The following is a 19,434-nucleotide window of genomic DNA, read 5'->3' as shown; positions in this document are numbered from 1 at the left end:
TGCGAGGCTTTTAGTTACGCCACTGGTGGGGCCTCAACGTTTTAGATTACAATAGTCGAGTCTGCAGTTACAATCACTTGTTTTGTCTTGTCCTCTTGCTAGGAATCTTCACTTAAGAGACAATTCTATCCAGGTTGTCTAACTATATCCTGAAGTTGAAATATATTTCAAATTGAGTCGGAGATTGCTGTTCCACTATTATTGTGCGCATACTGTATTATGCGTCCTCATTATTATTGTTATTATTATTATTTATTTTTAAGATAAAACTTTCTGTCAAAAATATATAAAAGTAACGAAGAAAGTTCTGTCGCTTTTTCACCCACCACCCTCGAACATTGATATATCACATAAGACGTACCTAGAAGATCAAAAATAGTCCCCATCAGCATCGACGACATTCTGCCAACGATTTAAAAAGCCATGGATTCCATCGCGACAGAACTTAGTAGGCCGTGAAGCGAAGAAAGTATCAAGTGCATTTTGCACCTCTATTGGGAATTTGAACTGGCGTCCTCTAAGGTGATTGTCCAAGGAATGGAACAGGTGATAGTCGGACGGTGCAATATCCTGGGAGTATGGCAAATGCAATAGTGTTTCCCATCTAAGGCGTAGAACTGTGTCCCGGGCCATCCTAGTCACGTGGGGCATGTCTTTGTTTGTAACAGGAGGACCCCTTTGTGATTCAGAATTGTTCGCTATAGAGTTTTGAGTTTTTCTTAAAGATGGCTCAACTACTGACAGTGTACAGTTGGATTGTGCTCTGACCAGCTTGTACCAGTTCCCGATACATGATGCCGCGAGCAATCCACCAAACACACAGGAGGACCTTCTTCTGGTGCAGTGCTTGTTTCGGCTGTTTCGGAACCGGTTCATGGGATGCTAACCAATGATGACGGCGCCATGGAGCTTCATACATGACACACTTCTCATCACATGTCAACACTGTCCAGAAATCGCTCCTTTCTCAGACGATACAGCAAAGAAACACAGGAATCTGCTCACGCTGCCTTCTGGCCTGGTGTCAAATCATGAGGGACTCATCGACCAAACATGTAGAGCTTTCCAAGTTGATGGAGGTACTGCCAAATGATTTCTCCATTCACACTGAATTGTAGTCCCAGTTCCTCACATGTGTGGCCACTGTTCGCCTCAATTACTGCCTGGTGGATCTTCATTTTGTACATGTGTTGATCGTCCGGCACGTGGTGCGTCTTCGAGTGTTTCGTCATCGTCCTTAAACTTTTGAAACCACCGCTGCATCGTCCGCGTAGTCACGACCCTCACCAATGGCTTGGCATATCTTCCGCCCCGCCGTAGCAGCGTTTGACCCCAGTTTGAACTCGTACAGCATATGCGCCCTTATGACACTCCGTGAAGGTCCCATGTTCACTCTGTCCTTACGCAAGTTCACGGTGTAACTGAACTGCCACAACCAGGTATTATGTTGGGCATACCCACACCAACAACTGACCTTCGCCTTATCTCCATTCGCATTCAACTCACGGTGTGAGGGCCAATTGAATACACCCCTCCACAGAAAGCGACAGAACTTTCTTGGTTACCTTTATATGTTAAGGTTTATTTTTATGCTGTTGGTCGTATTTTTATCCAGTATTCTGTAACATTCTTGTTAGTGTATATAAATTCCTATGCGTGCTGCATTATTTGTGTTACGTTGAGAAACGCATATTTCGCGAAACCGTTACAGAATGAGGCCTGTGGACAGATTTTCACTAAAAGCAGATTGGGCACAATATAATTAACACATGCTCGTAGCATCAACTGCAGAATAGGTGGGTCAGATAGCCACTGTAGTAATAGTATGTACAGGGCCGGCCCTAGGCAATTTGCCTCCTGATGTAATTGTATCATTTGTCGCCCCTCTTTCTCCAGAAAGAAAAATCTTAAAAGTCACTATTTTAAGTATGCTAGTCCATCATGAAGTACAAAGAAGAGAGAAAGTGCTCTCGCACTCAGAAAGGCCTAAACTACAAATAAAATCTCGTTGTGTCTGTTTTTTATTTATTTAAATAATAATCTATTGTGTTAGTGAAAGATGAAACAATCACATCTACAGAGGAAAGATGGTAATCCTCTTTATAGAATTCAATATCGAACATCAATTTCAGTATATCAGTTTCCAATTATAGTGCAACTAGCTCTTTTATCTTTATTTCTTCATTAGCTTGATACGTCTGTTAATTTTTTTAAAAGAAAGCAAAAAACTTGTGATATCAAAACAATGATAAGTAGGGCCCGGAAGTTGAGGAAAAATCTTCTTTCTTTTACCGCCTCTGGTTTTTCAGTGATCAAGACATACCGTAACGGGAGAGTAGATGCTAAATACCTTTAATAAATCCATTTTTATACACAGTAATTGACGAGTAGCTTTGCACGTAAGAAAGATGACAGTGTAGAAATAATTTCTAAGTTGACAACACCAACATTTTAGTTATCTTTTTCCTACTTTTTGTTTTTAAAATGAGGTGTCTTCAAAGAAGTTAATCTAGTTTATATTTTGATGTCCCATATTGAGTTGTTTCTTTTTTATGTATGTGTGTGTCTTCTTTCCTTAATGCACATAATGTGGTGTTTTGAGTAGTGATGGGTAAATTTCCGGGAAGATATTTTTCGGGAATATTCCCTGGGAATATTCCCGGAAAAATTCCCTGGAATATTCCCGGAAAAATTCACAAAAATGGGAATATTCCGGAAATTTATTTGCAATCACAAAAAGTGCATTCTATTACTATATTATAATTTCAAAGTTAAATTCGTTTTTTTTCTATCACAGTGTATTATTACTGTTGTCTCCAGAGCATTCTTCAAAACGTATATTCTGAACGGTATTATGTTATTTTATTAATATTTTATTATATCTAGAGAGTACACATAAACGTATATTTACTTATAATATGTTCTATGCAAGTAAATATGTGTGAAAAAATGGTATAGTAAGTCCACATACTTTTACACCGCTAAACCGTTTTAATTTATATGTAAGTGGATTTTCTAAACTTGATTCCACTACTGATATAAACATATTTAATTTTTAAATGTTGTAAACAAATTAGTTTGGGTAACTACCAAAGGACACATGTCTCACCATTTTATCAACATTTGCGCATACAGAGTTATGTTCACAATATTTGGAAGATATTGGCTTATCTTCATAATTTTTCATGCAACATTGCCAGACGACCTTACGACCTTTCTTCCTACCTATTTCTCGAAATTTTATGCGTTAATTCACTTATAAGAGAAGTCCAAGTACCTCTTCAGAAATTCGAGTCAGAGACAGGAGACAGACCGACGTCTATTATTAACGGTGATTCGGGGTGTATTAATAGTACTTCATCTTTGTTACTACATAATTTCTACATTACTTTACAAACTGGTTCCTTTTCATCATTTGTAAATTAGTACTTTGATACTTTTTAGTGAAAATGGAAATGGAACTTTAAAAAGTCATATTATTAGTTATATAAAATACAGTCAACGAATTTTACCTTTTTTAATCTCCAAATTATTTAAAACCAAGAAGTAAATCATAATAAATAAAAATAAAGTAATTAGTCATATGGTTCTTATAATTTGGAAGATAAAGTAAAGAAATGGAAATAAATTCCTTCCCGGGAATTTATATTAGAGATGCAAGGGCTCGGAAAAAAACCGAATGTTTTGAAAAAACTCGGTTTTTTCTGCTTCGCTTTTTTGCTTGGGAAATTTTGGGCTTTTTTCAAAATTCTGCTTTAAATTGATAAAGCAGACTTTGTTCCGTTTCTCTATAACACAAAAAGTCATTTAACTAGTGGTTGATGCCCATAATAATATAAAACCTCGAAAATAAACCATGAATTTCGAAAAGATATTTCAAACTATTTTTCTTCAACATATTTACATTATGAATCCCAAAGGATTAACCAATGTGTATAATAAGAATTTTTAAACAAAAGCAAGCAGGGTTGGCAAGAACCATGATAGTTTTTGAAAATGCCAAAAAAACCGTTTTTTGGGGGAAGTTTAAACCAGGTTTTTTTGGTTTAAACCAGGTTTTTTGATTTAGATATTTTGCTTTATGTACTTATAATACATATTCACAGAAATAAGTTTGTTTCGCCTTGGTTATTATGCAATAGCGGGGTTATGCTGGAAGAGATTCCATAACATTAAAGAAGTCCGGTCAGTAAATTTCTTAAATTGAGAAACTCCCGCCCTAGCCATTGGGAAAATCCCGTCATTACTTTAAATGTAAAACAATAGCGGGAAAATCCTGTTATTGCTTTGCATGTAAAATTTAAAGGTCAACGTATCATAATCAGTACGTTAAAACTGAGGTATTAAATTACAAATTTAGTATGCAAGTAGTACTCCCCGGCGTATATTGCGCCGAGTCAGCAAAAATTTTTGTGACGTCATAGGTCAAAGGTCAATGACCTTGGCCCGGGGTCAATGACCGAGGGGTACCTAGGACCACCCCCTCTAAATTTTGGCAGGGGTACCTTGGCCCACCCCCTAAATTTTGGCAGGGGTACATAGGACCACCCCCCTTAAATTTTGGAAATTGTCAAATCTAAAAATTTGGTATGGTAGGGTAGGACCATAGTATGTACCTCTATCGGTATTGGGTGTCTATGTCGTTCCCTTTCATGGGTAAAAAATTGCCAAAAATTCAAATTTCGGGGGTTTTTGACCTAATTTATCCCCTTTGATGAGGTGTTATTACCTTATATAGTTATATGGGCGTATACAGGGGTCCATTACCTTTCATAAGACATGGGTATATTAATGCACCCCTTGAAAAATTTGGGAGGGGTACCTTGGCCCACCCCTTCATTTTTAGAAATTGCCCAATTTAAACATTGGGTATTTTAGTACTGGACCCTAATATGTATTATGATAAATTTGGATGGTCCACCTCGTTCCCTTCTAGGGGTACAAAATTGCCAAAATATAAACGTAAGCAATACGTAGTACCACGTGTTTGGTTTTTGGTCGATTTTATCTCCTTGGATGAGGTCCTATTACCTTATATGGTTATATGGTCATGTATAGGGGTCCATTACCTTTCATAAGATATGGGTATATTTGTGCACTCCTTTAAAAATTTGGGAGGGGTACTTTGGCCCACCCCTTAAATTTTGGAAATTGCTCATTTTATATATTTGGTATTATAGTACTGGACCCTAACATGTATTATAATAAATTTGGGTGGTCCACTTCGTTCCCTTTTAGGGGTACAAAATTGCCAAAATATAAACGTAAGCAATACGTTGTACCACGTGTTTGGTTTCGACCCAAGTTATCCCCTTGGATGAGGTCCTATTACCTTATATGGTTATATGGTCATGTATAGGGGTCCATTCCCTTTCATAACATATGGGTATATTGGTGCACCCCTTTAAAAATTTGGGAGGGGTACATTGGCCCCCCCCTTAAATTTTAGAAATTGACCATTTTACATATTTGGTATAATAGTATAGGACCCTAATATATATATATATATTACTATAAATTTGGGTGGTCCACCTCGTTCCCTTTCATGGGTACGAAATTGCCAAATTGTTAGTACAACCACGTGTTTCGTTTTTGACCTAATTTATTCCCTTGGATGAGGTCCTATTACCTTATATGGTTATATGGTCATGTATAGGGGTCTATTACCTATCATAAGACATAGGTACATTTGTGCACCCCTTTAAATTTTTGGGAGGGGTACTTTGGCCCACCCCTTTAATTTTGGAAATTGCCCATTTAATATATTTGGTATTATAGTATAGGACCCTAATAGAGATTACTATAAATTTGGGTGGTCCACCTCGTTCCCTTCTAGGGGTACAAAATTGCCAAAATATAAACGTAAGCAATACGTTATACCACGTGTTTGGTTTTTGGTCGATTTTATCCCCTTTGATGAGGTGTTATTATCCTATATAGTTATATGGGCGTATACAGGGGTCCATTACCTTTCATAAGACATGGGTATATTAATGCACCCCTTGAAAAATTTGGGAGGGGTACCTTGGCCCACCCCTTAAATTTTGGAAATTGTCCAATTTAAACATTTGGTATTATAGTACTGGACCCTAACATGTATTATGATAAATTTGGGTGGTCCACCTCGTTCCCTTCTAGGGGTACAAAATTGTCAAAATATAAACGTAAGCAATACGTAGTACCACGTGTTTGGTTTTTTTTTGTCGATTTTATTTCCTTTGATGAGGTGTTATTATCCTATATAGTTATATGGTCATGTATAGGGGTCCATTACATTTCATAAGATATGGGTATGTTTGTGCACTCCTTTAAAAATTTGGGAGGGGTACTTTGGCCCACCCCTTAAATTTTGGAAATTGCCCAATTTAAACATTTGGTATTATAGTACTGGACCCTAACATGTATTATGATAAATTTGGGTGGTCCACCTCGTTCCCTTCTAGGGGTACAAAATTGCCAAAATATAAACGTAAGCATTACGTTGTACCACGTGTTTGGTTTTTGACCTAATTTATTTCTTTGGATGAGGTCCTATTACCTTATATGGTAATGTATAGGTGTTCATTCCCTATCATAAGACATAGGTACATTGATGCACCCCGGGAGGGGATTCGGTATCATAGTACAGGCCTCAACATGTATTATGATAAATTTGGGTGGTCCACATCGTTCTCTTTTAGGGGTACAAAATTGCTAAAATATAAGCATAAGCAATATGTTGTACCATGTGTTTGGTTTTTGGCCCAATTTCTCCCCCTTTGATGAGGTTCTATTACCTTATATGGTTATATGGTCATGTATATAGGTTCATTTCCTATCATAAGATATGGGTACGTTGATGCATCCTTTAAAAATTTGGGAGGGGTATCTTGACACATCCACTCGGTTTTAGAAATTGTTTAATATAAGCATTTGGTATCATAGTACAGGACTTCAATATGTACCACTATAAATTTGGATGGTCCACATCGTTCCCTTTCATGGGTAAAGAACTACCAAAAATCAAATTTCGGAGGTTATTGACCCCTATTTAGCACGTTATATGGTTTATTACCTTTATATGTTTATGTTCCCTTTTAAATTTGGGAATTATCGAATAACAAAATTCGGTAAACGTTTTCTAGGACCCATTGGTGTTCCTCTTATGGCCAAATATTCAAAATTTAAAGGTTATTGACCGGCTTTATTATTGAATAAGTACAGGATTTATTACTTTTTTCATAAGACACAGGTGTATTTGTGTACCAATCTTAAATTTTGGGAGGGGTACATTTCTTATTGTCATATCAATAATTGGTAAATGTTCTTTGGGTAAATCATTGTGATCACGTGATCAGTTATTGACCTATGATGGGATTAGGAGTCCAGGACATTGGTACATTGAAACTTTGTAGGATAATTTGAGAATGCGTCATTGGTATTGATTATTACAGCCAAATATAAACGTAAGCAAGACGTTGTACCACGTGATTGACCTTGATGAGGTAGTGTACAGGGATACATAGCTAACCTTATTGAAACTTATGACTCATAGTCTTAAGGGAATACATGCTACAACACTGGCAAAGTTATTGTTGATGCAATTTGATGGCTGATCACTATCTTTCGTGCAATCTGATTGGTTGATCACTATCTTTCGTGCAATCTGATTGGTTGCTGATTTTCAAATCTTTGCTGCATTCAGTTTTTAAGTTTTGTTTTACATTTAAAAATCTTGTTTTTGTTCAACATTTTGCACTCAATGATAAATATAATCAAAACCGTTTATTTGTTAATCGAATAGTTAAAAACCGGATAAAGTTTGACGGTTAACCGTGAAACGTAAAAATTTTTTAGTTTGAAATTTTTTTGCTTGAAACATTTTGTTTGAAAATTCTTGCTTTCAAATTTTTTTTGTTTGAATTTTTTGTTTGAGAATTTTGTTTGAAATTTTTTTTGACAACTTTTGTTTCAAAATTTTTTGTTTAAATTTTTTTTGTTTGAATTTTTTTTTCGTTTCAAAATTTTGTTTAAAATTTTTGTTTGAAATTTTTTCGTTTCCAAATTTTTTGTTTGAAAAAAATTTTGTTTGAAATTTTTTTGTTTCAAAATTTTGTTTCAAAATTTTGTTTGAATTTTTTCGTTTGAAATTTTTTGTTTAAAAATTTTTCGTTTGAAATTTTTTCGTTTCAAAATTTTGTTTAAAATTTTTTTCGTTTCAAAATTTTGTTTGGAAAATTTTGTTTGAATTTTTTTCGTTTGAATTTTTTTTTCGTTTCAAAATTTTGTTTCAAAGATTTTTGTTTGAAATTTTTGTTTCAAAGTTTGAGTTGACATTTTTAAAAGTTTGTGCACCTATTAGTAAAGAACCGGAACTGTTTAGAACAAAAACCTTTGACAACATTGTGGTGCAATAGTACACGTCAGAACCTGGGGTTGTACTTGAAATGAAAAAACACAATTCATTGAAATGGATCATTTTATTACACTCCACATACATCCATACCAGATAGTGGTTCTGGATATTGTCGATACAATGTATTTTGAACTTCTTGCACTAGTTTGTCTTTAGCATATAATTTTAATTCCAGTTGAAGTCTTTTAAGGTCTAATGCAATATCAATTGGTGGAAACTCAATGTCCATTTGATCACAAATAAACTGTTTATCAATACAGTTATGCACCCACGAACGCTGTTGACAACCATCACAATATCTAGATACATGTTGTACAATATGCATAACACATTTTTCAAAATAGTACTTTTTCAGGAATATACTAGTTTTGTTGCACATTTCCACTGCATGTTTCACACACTGAAATACGCTGATGAATTTGTTCCATTCAGTTTGTGTTAGATACACCATGTTACGAGGGACATGGAATGTACTCTTTTTACGTAACAGCACCATCTTCTCTTCGAGGACTGTACGCAGCACCACTTCATGATTTGAGCCTAATGATTTGACTATGGTCACATTTAGCTCATCATGAAAATAATCGTTCATTTGGTCGATTCGTGAACATAATATTTGCCATTCTTCACAGGTCAGTTGTACACCAAATTGTTCTGCTTTACCCAATCGAATCACAGGTTCAAATGTTCTAGCACTGATACCAATCATCACATGTTTTGTTTGAAATATATTTATTGGATAATAGCTTGCGAAGATGAACTCTTTATCGTTAGAAGTACACATCTTTCCTCCTGAAAAGCACTTGCTCAAATGATTTCGTGGGATGACAGTGTATTTACTGGTTTATAGTTATTGCTGACGTCATTGGTAAGGAATGTGCTGATTCATGATTTCATCACAGTTGCTGACGTCATGCCGACCAACCACATTCATACAACTACAGCTGACGTCATTGGAAAGAAATGTGCTGATTCATGATTTCATCACAATGGCTGACGAATCTGGCTGTGTACTAAATTCAAGTTGATGACTTCGACCCAAGAATCCTTTGTAACATAAAGATACAGATCCAGTATTTAAGAAACGCAGCAGTTCTTCTTGTTTTGATGCCTCCATGGGTAAATATCTTGCTGGTAAAATTATATTCTTATCATTTTCAAGCTTCACTACGATTCTTACTCCAAACTTTGTAGGGATCATTTGGCTAGCTAAGATTCTATAAGGTACATTCTGTTGTAAATCAGTAATCTTGGTAAATGATTTCATCACATCACGTGTGTTTAGAAACTGCAGACAAGTAGCCATGATGACGTTATCATGAATACTAACTCGAACGATACTTATATATGATGCAAAACTGATGACGTTGCATGATCATGTTCTGACGTGCACCACAATGTTGCCAGATGTTTTTGTTCTAAACAGTTCCGACTAGTGCATACCTGTATTGATAAACAGTTTATTTGTGATCAAATGGACATTGAGTTTCCACCAATTGATATTGCATTAGACCTTAAAAGACTTCAACTGGAATTAAAATTATATGCTAAAGACAAACTAGTGCAAGAAGTTCAAAATACATTGTATCGACAATATCCAGAACCACTATCTGGTATGGATGTATGTGGAGTGTAATAAAATGATCCATTTCAATGAATTGTGTTTTTTCATTTCAAGTACAACCCCAGGTTCTGACGTGTACTATTGCACCACAATGTTGTCAAAGGTTTTTGTTCTAAACAGTTCCGGTTCTTTACTAATAGGTGCACAAACTTTTAAAAATGTCAACTCAAACTTTGAAACAAAAATTTCAAACAAAAATCTTTGAAACAAAATTTTGAAACGAAAAAAAAATTCAAACGAAAAAAATTCAAACAAAATTTTCCAAACAAAATTTTGAAACGAAAAAAATTTTAAACAAAATTTTGAAACGAAAAAATTTCAAACGAAAAATTTTTAAACAAAAAATTTCAAACGAAAAAATTCAAACAAAATTTTGAAACAAAATTTTGAAACAAAAAAATTTCAAACAAAAATTTTTTCAAACAAAAAATTTGGAAACGAAAAAATTTCAAACAAAAATTTTAAACAAAATTTTGAAACGAAAAAAAATTTCAAACAAAAAAAATTTAAACAAAAAATTTTGAAACAAAAGTTGTCAAAAAAAATTTCAAACAAAATTCTCAAACAAAAAATTCAAACAAAAAAATTTGAAAGCAAGAATTTTCAAACAAAATGTTTCAAGCAAAAAAAATTTCAAACTAAAAAATTTTTACGTTTCACGGTTAACCGTCAAACTTTATCCGGTTTTTAACTATTCGATTAACAAATAAACGGTTTTGATTATATTTATCATTGAGTGCAAAATGTTGAACAAAAACAAGATTTTTAAATGTAAAACAAAACTTAAAAACTGAATGCAGCAAAGATTTGAAAATCAGCAACCAATCAGATTGCACGAAAGATAGTGATCAACCAATCAGATTGCACGAAAGATAGTGATCAGCCAATCAAATTGCATCAACAATAACTTTGCCAGTGTTGTAGCATGTATTCCCTTAAGACTATGAGTCATAAGTTTCAATAAGGTTAGCTATGTATCCCTGTACACTACCTCATCAAGGTCAATCACGTGGTACAACGTCTTGCTTACGTTTATATTTGGCTGTAATAATCAATACCAATGACGCATTCTCAAATTATCCTACAAAGTTTCAATGTACCAATGTCCTGGACTCCTAATCCCATCATAGGTCAATAACTGATCACGTGATCACAATGATTTACCCAAAGAACATTTACCAATTATTGATATGACAATAAGAAATGTACCCCTCCCAAAATTTAAGATTGGTACACAAATACACCTGTGTCTTATGAAAAAAGTAATAAATCCTGTACTTATTCAATAATAAAGCCGGTCAATAACCTTTAAATTTTAAATATTTGGCCATAAGAGGAACACCAATGGGTCCTAGAAAACGTTTACCGAATTTTGTTATTCGATAATTCCCAAATTTAAAAGGGAACATAAACATATAAAGGTAATAAACCATATAACGTGCTAAATAGGGGTCAATAACCTCCGAAATTTGATTTTTGGTAGTTCTTTACCCATGAAAGGGAACGATGTGGACCATCCAAATTTATAGTGGTACATATTGAAGTCCTGTACTATGATACCAAATGCTTATATTAAACAATTTCTAAAACCGAGTGGATGTGTCAAGATACCCCTCCCAAATTTTTAAAGGATGCATCAACGTACCCATATCTTATGATAGGAAATGAACCTATATACATGACCATATAACCATATAAGGTAATAGAACCTCATCAAAGGGGGAGAAATTGGGCCAAAAACCAAACACATGGTACAACATATTGCTTATGCTTATATTTTAGCAATTTTGTACCCCTAAAAGAGAACGATGTGGACCACCCAAATTTATCATAATACATGTTGAGGCCTGTACTATGATACCGAATCCCCTCCCGGGGTGCATCAATGTACCTATGTCTTATGATAGGGAATGAACACCTATACATTACCATATAAGGTAATAGGACCTCATCCAAAGGAATAAATTAGGTCAAAAACCAAACACGTGGTACAACGTAATGCTTACGTTTATATTTTGGCAATTTTGTACCCCTAGAAGGGAACGAGGTGGACCACCCAAATTTATCATAATACATGTTAGGGTCCAGTACTATAATACCAAATGTTTAAATTGGGCAATTTCCAAAATTTAAGGGGTGGGCCAAAGTACCCCTCCCAAATTTTTAAAGGAGTGCACAAACATACCCATATCTTATGAAATGTAATGGACCCCTATACATGACCATATAACTATATAGGATAATAACACCTCATCAAAGGAAATAAAATCGACAAAAAAAAACCAAACACGTGGTACTACGTATTGCTTACGTTTATATTTTGACAATTTTGTACCCCTAGAAGGGAACGAGGTGGACCACCCAAATTTATCATAATACATGTTAGGGTCCAGTACTATAATACCAAATGTTTAAATTGGACAATTTCCAAAATTTAAGGGGTGGGCCAAGGTACCCCTCCCAAATTTTTCAAGGGGTGCATTAATATACCCATGTCTTATGAAAGGTAATGGACCCCTGTATACGCCCATATAACTATATAGGATAATAACACCTCATCAAAGGGGATAAAATCGACCAAAAACCAAACACGTGGTATAACGTATTGCTTACGTTTATATTTTGGCAATTTTGTACCCCTAGAAGGGAACGAGGTGGACCACCCAAATTTATAGTAATCTCTATTAGGGTCCTATACTATAATACCAAATATATTAAATGGGCAATTTCCAAAATTAAAGGGGTGGGCCAAAGTACCCCTCCCAAAAATTTAAAGGGGTGCACAAATGTACCTATGTCTTATGATAGGTAATAGACCCCTATACATGACCATATAACCATATAAGGTAATAGGACCTCATCCAAGGGAATAAATTAGGTCAAAAACGAAACACGTGGTTGTACTAACAATTTGGCAATTTCGTACCCATGAAAGGGAACGAGGTGGACCACCCAAATTTATAGTAATATATATATATATATATTAGGGTCCTATACTATTATACCAAATATGTAAAATGGTCAATTTCTAAAATTTAAGGGGTGGGCCAATGTACCCCTCCCAAATTTTTAAAGGGGTGCACCAATATACCCATATGTTATGAAAGGGAATGGACCCCTATACATGACCATATAACCATATAAGGTAATAGGACCTCATCCAAGGGGATAACTTGGGTCGAAACCAAACACGTGGTACAACGTATTGCTTACGTTTATATTTTGGCAATTTTGTACCCCTAAAAGGGAACGAAGTGGACCACCCAAATTTATTATAATACATGTTAGGGTCCAGTACTATAATACCAAATATATAAAATGAGCAATTTCCAAAATTTAAGGGGTGGGCCAAAGTACCCCTCCCAAATTTTTAAAGGAGTGCACAAATATACCCATATCTTATGAAAGGTAATGGACCCCTATACATGACCATATAACCATATAAGGTAATAGGACCTCATCCAAGGAGATAAAATCGACCAAAAACCAAACACGTGGTACTACGTATTGCTTACGTTTATATTTTGGCAATTTTGTACCCCTAGAAGGGAACGAGGTGGACCATCCAAATTTATCATAATACATATTAGGGTCCAGTACTAAAATACCCAATGTTTAAATTGGGCAATTTCTAAAAATGAAGGGGTGGGCCAAGGTACCCCTCCCAAATTTTTCAAGGGGTGCATTAATATACCCATGTCTTATGAAAGGTAATGGACCCCTGTATACGCCCATATAACTATATAAGGTAATAACACCTCATCAAAGGGGATAAATTAGGTCAAAAACCCCCGAAATTTGAATTTTTGGCAATTTTTTACCCATGAAAGGGAACGACATAGACACCCAATACCGATAGAGGTACATACTATGGTCCTACCCTACCATACCAAATTTTTAGATTTGACAATTTCCAAAATTTAAGGGGGGTGGTCCTATGTACCCCTGCCAAAATTTAGGGGGTGGGCCAAGGTACCCCTGCCAAAATTTAGAGGGGGTGGTCCTAGGTACCCCTCGGTCATTGACCCCGGGCCAAGGTCATTGACCTTTGACCTATGACGTCACAAAAATTTTTGCTGACTCGGCGCAATATACGCCGGGGAGTACTACTATGCAGATATCGTTGAAAGTCCAATCCAAGCTAATGCTGGAAGCTACTTAGGCAATCGATAAATTTTGCCAATTTCTATCAATATATTTAAGCAACCTTTGCTTTATTTCGTATGTTTAGGCTTAACATCCTTACGTAATACCGAGGTTATCAAAGAGAAGACTTTCGCTTAAAGTGACATCCGAACCGCTACATGGTTTACGTATGAAAGAAGGGTTGTGGTTCGACCAAGAATTGAACATGGGACACCTTGATTAAAAGGTGAAAAGGAAATAAAACTAATGCAGATGGTTTGATATGTGGAAACGTCACCATGAAGTTCACACGATTCGCATTTTTCGTTCTTTTTATTTTTTCGGTTTAAACCAGTTATTTGGAAGAAAAAAAACCAGCTGGTGTAAACCAACAAACCATAAAAGTAAGCACTTCTTTAAGAAAAATACACAAATAACTACTAAAATTGTATGTAGTATTTTTACTTCAAAATATTCCATACCCTCTTTTTGAAACAAAATAAAATTAAAATAAAACATAAGAGAAATACTTAGATTTATACTGTATGATACACTTAAAGGCTGCACATCTAGAGCTTTGGGTTCTGTATATTCTTGACATTCTACAGTTAAGTTTTATATAACCACCATCACGGTTTACTCAATCCTCAAGTTTTCTGAATTTTTAACAAGAGGGATTCAACATCATTACGGACCCCCCCCCCCCAAAAAAAGGACTACGGGATATATTTAAGTTAAGCTAAATACAACTGCACAACCAACATGACTGCGTGGTTAGCTTTTGCGCTTCTATCGGGAAGTCCGGGATTCAACCCAGCATTCGACCATTCTGACAAAGTTTTTCTTCATTCCATCTGTGAATGTAGAAATAGTGCGTGTACTGTAAGTTGGTCGACTTCCTTTCTTATTGTTTTTAAATCGTTATTATTACTAATTACCAGCAGTGACGGTTTTGCGAGGGTTAGGAGGGCGGTCTTTCGGACGAGGGCGGACTGGGGCGGTCCGTTCCCCAAAGTTACGGAATGTCTAAAACAAACGAAATATCTATTAGATATGCCTTTACTAATAAACTTTAAGCTCCCGTCAAATAAAAATTACGAATGTTTAGAAAAATTAAACATTAGTAAGAAAAAACCCTCCCAAAATAATTTTCTAAATCCGCCACTGATTCTCAGTATAAAATGATCTTCAAGGTTGTATCCGGAAGATTTTTGCTGAACATATAAACGAAACGAAATATTAGTTATGCCTGTACTCATAAACTTCAAGCACCTCCCAAATAAAATTAGGACTTTTTAGAAAACGAAACAATCAGAGAAACCCCTCCCAAAGTACTTTTCTAAATCCGCTACTGATTATTTGTATAAATTGGTATTCAAGGTTGTATCCGGAAAATTATTACTAAATCATTGCACAGCTACAGTATAACAGAAATGTGGAAGTATGGTTTAACGAATATACTGAAAAACTAGTCATTGGCTAGCTGGGGGCTCCGCCCCCAGACCCCTGAGTTTGCTCGGCCTACGGCCTCCCACCTCTTGAACCCACAATTCTATTGTTTCTTTTCCTGTTTTCAACTATCTACCTAGGTAAAAGGTAAGATTTTGTATCCCAAGAAAACGCCCATTTAAATAACATGGGGATTTCTTCATCCCCCTTGAGACCCCTAAAAAATTAAAAATATTAACTTTTGGCAATTTTACTGTGGGTTAGTCCCGGAAGGCTAAAATCATCCAAATTTCATCATTCTAATCCTGCCGGAAGTAACTAAACATTTTGGGGTGTAGAAGACGTCCCATATAAATATCATGTGAAAGATTTTTCAGTTCCCCATTAAACCACTCTACGATTAGAAATTTTTATTTCTGATGATTCATTTTGGTAACGCTAACGAAAACGTACAAGCATACCGAATTTCAAATTTTAATTCCAACTCTAAGTACCTAAAACATGAGATTATAGGTCAAAAAAAAAGTCCATTTAAATAACATGGGGAAATTCTTCATCCCCTCTTTAGAGCTCCTAAAAATTAAAAATATTGACTTTTGGGAATTCTCCTATGGGTTTGTCCCGAAAAGCTCCAATTATGTCAAATTTAATCATTCTAACCCTACAGGAAGTGCTCAATAATTTGGGGGCGTAAAAGGTGTCCCATATAAATAACATAGGAAAGATTTTTCAGTTCCCTATAAAACCATTCTAAAGTTGGAATTTTTTATTTTTACTGATTTACTTAGGTAGTGCTAACGAAAACGTACAAGCATACCAAATTTCAAGTTTTTATTTCAATTCTAAGTACCTAAAACATGAGATTATAGGTCGAAAAAAAAAAAGCCCATTCAAATAACATGGGGAAATTTTTCATCCCCTCTTTAGACCCCTAAAAATTAAAAATATTTACTTTTGGTAATTTTCCTGTGGGTTAGCTTCTGAAAGCTACAGTGATGCCAAATTTAATTATTGTAGCCCTATAGGAAGTGTTCAATAATTTATGTCAGCTCATGTAGTTTTATATATAGTTAAGATGTACGCTTTGACGGATATATAGAAAAACGTAAGTTTAACTTTTGCGCTAGGAGTACTAACCTCTTAGAAATGAAACACGGATGACAAACTAAAATTATCTAGAGAAGAAAAAAAGTCGATAACTCGAAAGTTAAAATAAAGTTAAATAACTTCTAAAATTGCCCTCAAATACTACATTCTTCATGTTAGCTTTAATTCGTAAAACATGTGCTCCATCCATCTTGATGGTGAATTTCAGAGCAAAATATGGCATTTAGGTCATGGAATTCTTATCTAACTATAGAATATACTATAAGAAAGCTATTTAGATAGAAAAATAATGAAAATGAAAAAAGCCAAAATTTCCAAAATTCTCGTTTTTTTTTCAAAAAAGCCGGCTTTGTAAAGCTGAAAAAACCATCGATTCAAAAAAGCCGGTTTTTTTGCATCTCTAATTTATATGCCAGGGAAAAAAACCTGGAATATTCCCATTTTTTATTTTCCTTCCCACCCACTGCCCATCACTAGTTTTGAGCATGGACGGATTTAGGGGTTGTTTGCTGTGGGGGTGGATCTTCCGGGGGTTAGGAATATCCCTCAGTCGAGTGGGTGTTCCGCGAGTTTTCCCGCAGGAAATTGTTAATATAAAACCTCGATTTCTGAGCATTTTCGTGCATAATTCTCTATAATACAACATAAAGGGGATATATTTTTTATTATTTTTTCAGAAAGAAGTTGGCGGGGGGTCAATATCTCTCTATATTTCCCTCCCGTAACTACAGAGAAGCTCTTCGATGGTTTTTAGTCATTATGTAAATAAAAATTTAATCTCTTATGCAACATACCCTTACTGTATTTCAACATTTAAATAGCCGGTATGTCGAGTCAAAATCGTAATAAAACATACCGTCTCTGCTTTTTTCCCCACTTCGAATACTGAGCAGAGGGGAAGAGGGTGAGGAAGTTTTCTTATTTTAATTTGGCCTTCAGTTTGTGGAAGAAGGATAGACCGTTAACATGTCTAAAATTAAACCTAAGGAAACTTTCTTTTTGCGTGTCTAAATTTGGAACAGTTTCTTTTTCTACTGATGTAAATATTCTTTTCTGCAAATACTGTAAGTGCAGAAAAAACTATTCCATGTCCAATACCACGCTGGAGGTAAAAGCAGCTTCCCGGGCCATGGAGAAAAAGGAAAAGCAGTTTCTGTTAGAACAAAGTACTAGTGGACATACTAAGTCGTCTCCGCTTTACAACGATTTTTGCAGTGCCTTAGTTGAAGCAAATATCCCATTGGCAAAGATAAACCATGAAACTTTCAAAATGTTTTTGGAGCAGTATACAAATCAAAAGATTCCTGACGAGTCGACCCTCCGAAAGAAGTATGTGCACTGTTTCTTTCAACTGCATATTGTATACTACCAGAAGCTTCAGCATTATATTCATTAAATATGTAATACATTAGGTCTTATTTTTATGTCCTTTTTTCAGTTTTTAGGTTATTTTCTTAGATTCTTTTAGGGTTTTTTATAGGTCCTTTTTGAGCAATTTTAAAGTCTTCAACTTCCGAGCCTTAGTGATAACTAACTAAATGAAACAGGTATTCACTAGGACCTACTATTCGAGAATTGAACAATCAAGCAAATCATATATATTTGCATTGTGGAACATTTGGACTGAAAAAAGAGAAATTTTGATGTTCTGAAAGGATTTTATGCTACTTCGGATTGACAACACTGACTTGAAATCAAACTTTTTTTCTCCGGTCTCGAAGTTGCTAATTGTTTATCGCCAAAGCAAACACATATGCGTCCTAATTGAATGCTCCCTTCGACCCGTCATCTACTGAGACAAAACTTTTGTTTACCTTTTTTGTCAGTAAGGTGCTGTCAACTAAGGAGAAATAGTAGAACTAACTCGGGCTTGCATCCACTAAAAACAATTCATCACCTCCAAGATTAATACGAACCTTATAAAGAATACGTCTTCATGACATCCCCGTGTATGTCACTGGTATTTTGCAACGGAGTATTTTATGACATCCACTTGGATGTCACTGGTATTTTGCAATGGAGTATTTTATGACATCCACGTGGATGTCACTGGTATTTTGCAACGGAGTATTTTATGACATCCACGTGGATGTCTCTGGTATTTTGCAACGGAGTATTTTATGACATCCACGTGGATGTCTCTGGTATTTTGCAACGGAGTATTTTATGACATCCACGTGGATGTCACTGGTATTTTGCAACGAAGTATTTTATGACATCCACGTGGATGTCACTGGTATTTTGCAACGGAGTATTTTATGACATCCACGTGGATGTCACTGGTATTTTGCAACGGAGTATTTTATGACATCCACGTGGATGTCACTGGTATTTTGCAACGGAGTATTTTATGACATCCACGTGGATGTCTCTGGTATTTTGCAACGGAGTATTTTATGACATCCACGTGGATGTCTCTGGTATTTTGCAACGGAGTATTTTATGACATCCACGTGGATGTCACTGGTATTTTGCAACGGAGTATTTTATGACATCCACGTGGATGTCTCTGGTATTTTGCGATGGAGTATTTTATGACATCCACGTGGATGTCTCTGGTATTTTGCAACGGAGTATTTTATGACATCCACGTGGATGTCACTGGTATTTTGCAACGGAGTATTTTATGACATCCACGTGGATGTCACTGGTACAGAAGAACTTAATGTAACATTGTATTGCAAAGTCTTACTCCAAATAAATTTAGTCCTCAAAATCATACATAATTAGAAAC

The 19,434-nt window shown here is 35.3% G+C and overlaps 1 protein-coding gene across 1 annotated transcript in view; it reads left to right on the top strand.

Annotated features, from left to right (window-relative positions):
• The window catches only part of LOC145684251 (uncharacterized), a 44,467-nt gene that overhangs the window by 949 nt on the left and 24,084 nt on the right, over positions 1 to 19,434 (top strand). The gene's annotated exons all lie outside the window — the stretch shown is intronic.

This window comes from Thermobia domestica, chromosome 4, assembly GCF_964235325.1.
Source record: "Thermobia domestica chromosome 4, izTheDome1.hap1.1, whole genome shotgun sequence".
In the NCBI taxonomy this organism is placed as follows: domain Eukaryota; kingdom Metazoa; phylum Arthropoda; class Insecta; order Zygentoma; family Lepismatidae; genus Thermobia; species Thermobia domestica.
This window is presented reverse-complemented; position numbering and strand designations above follow the sequence as displayed.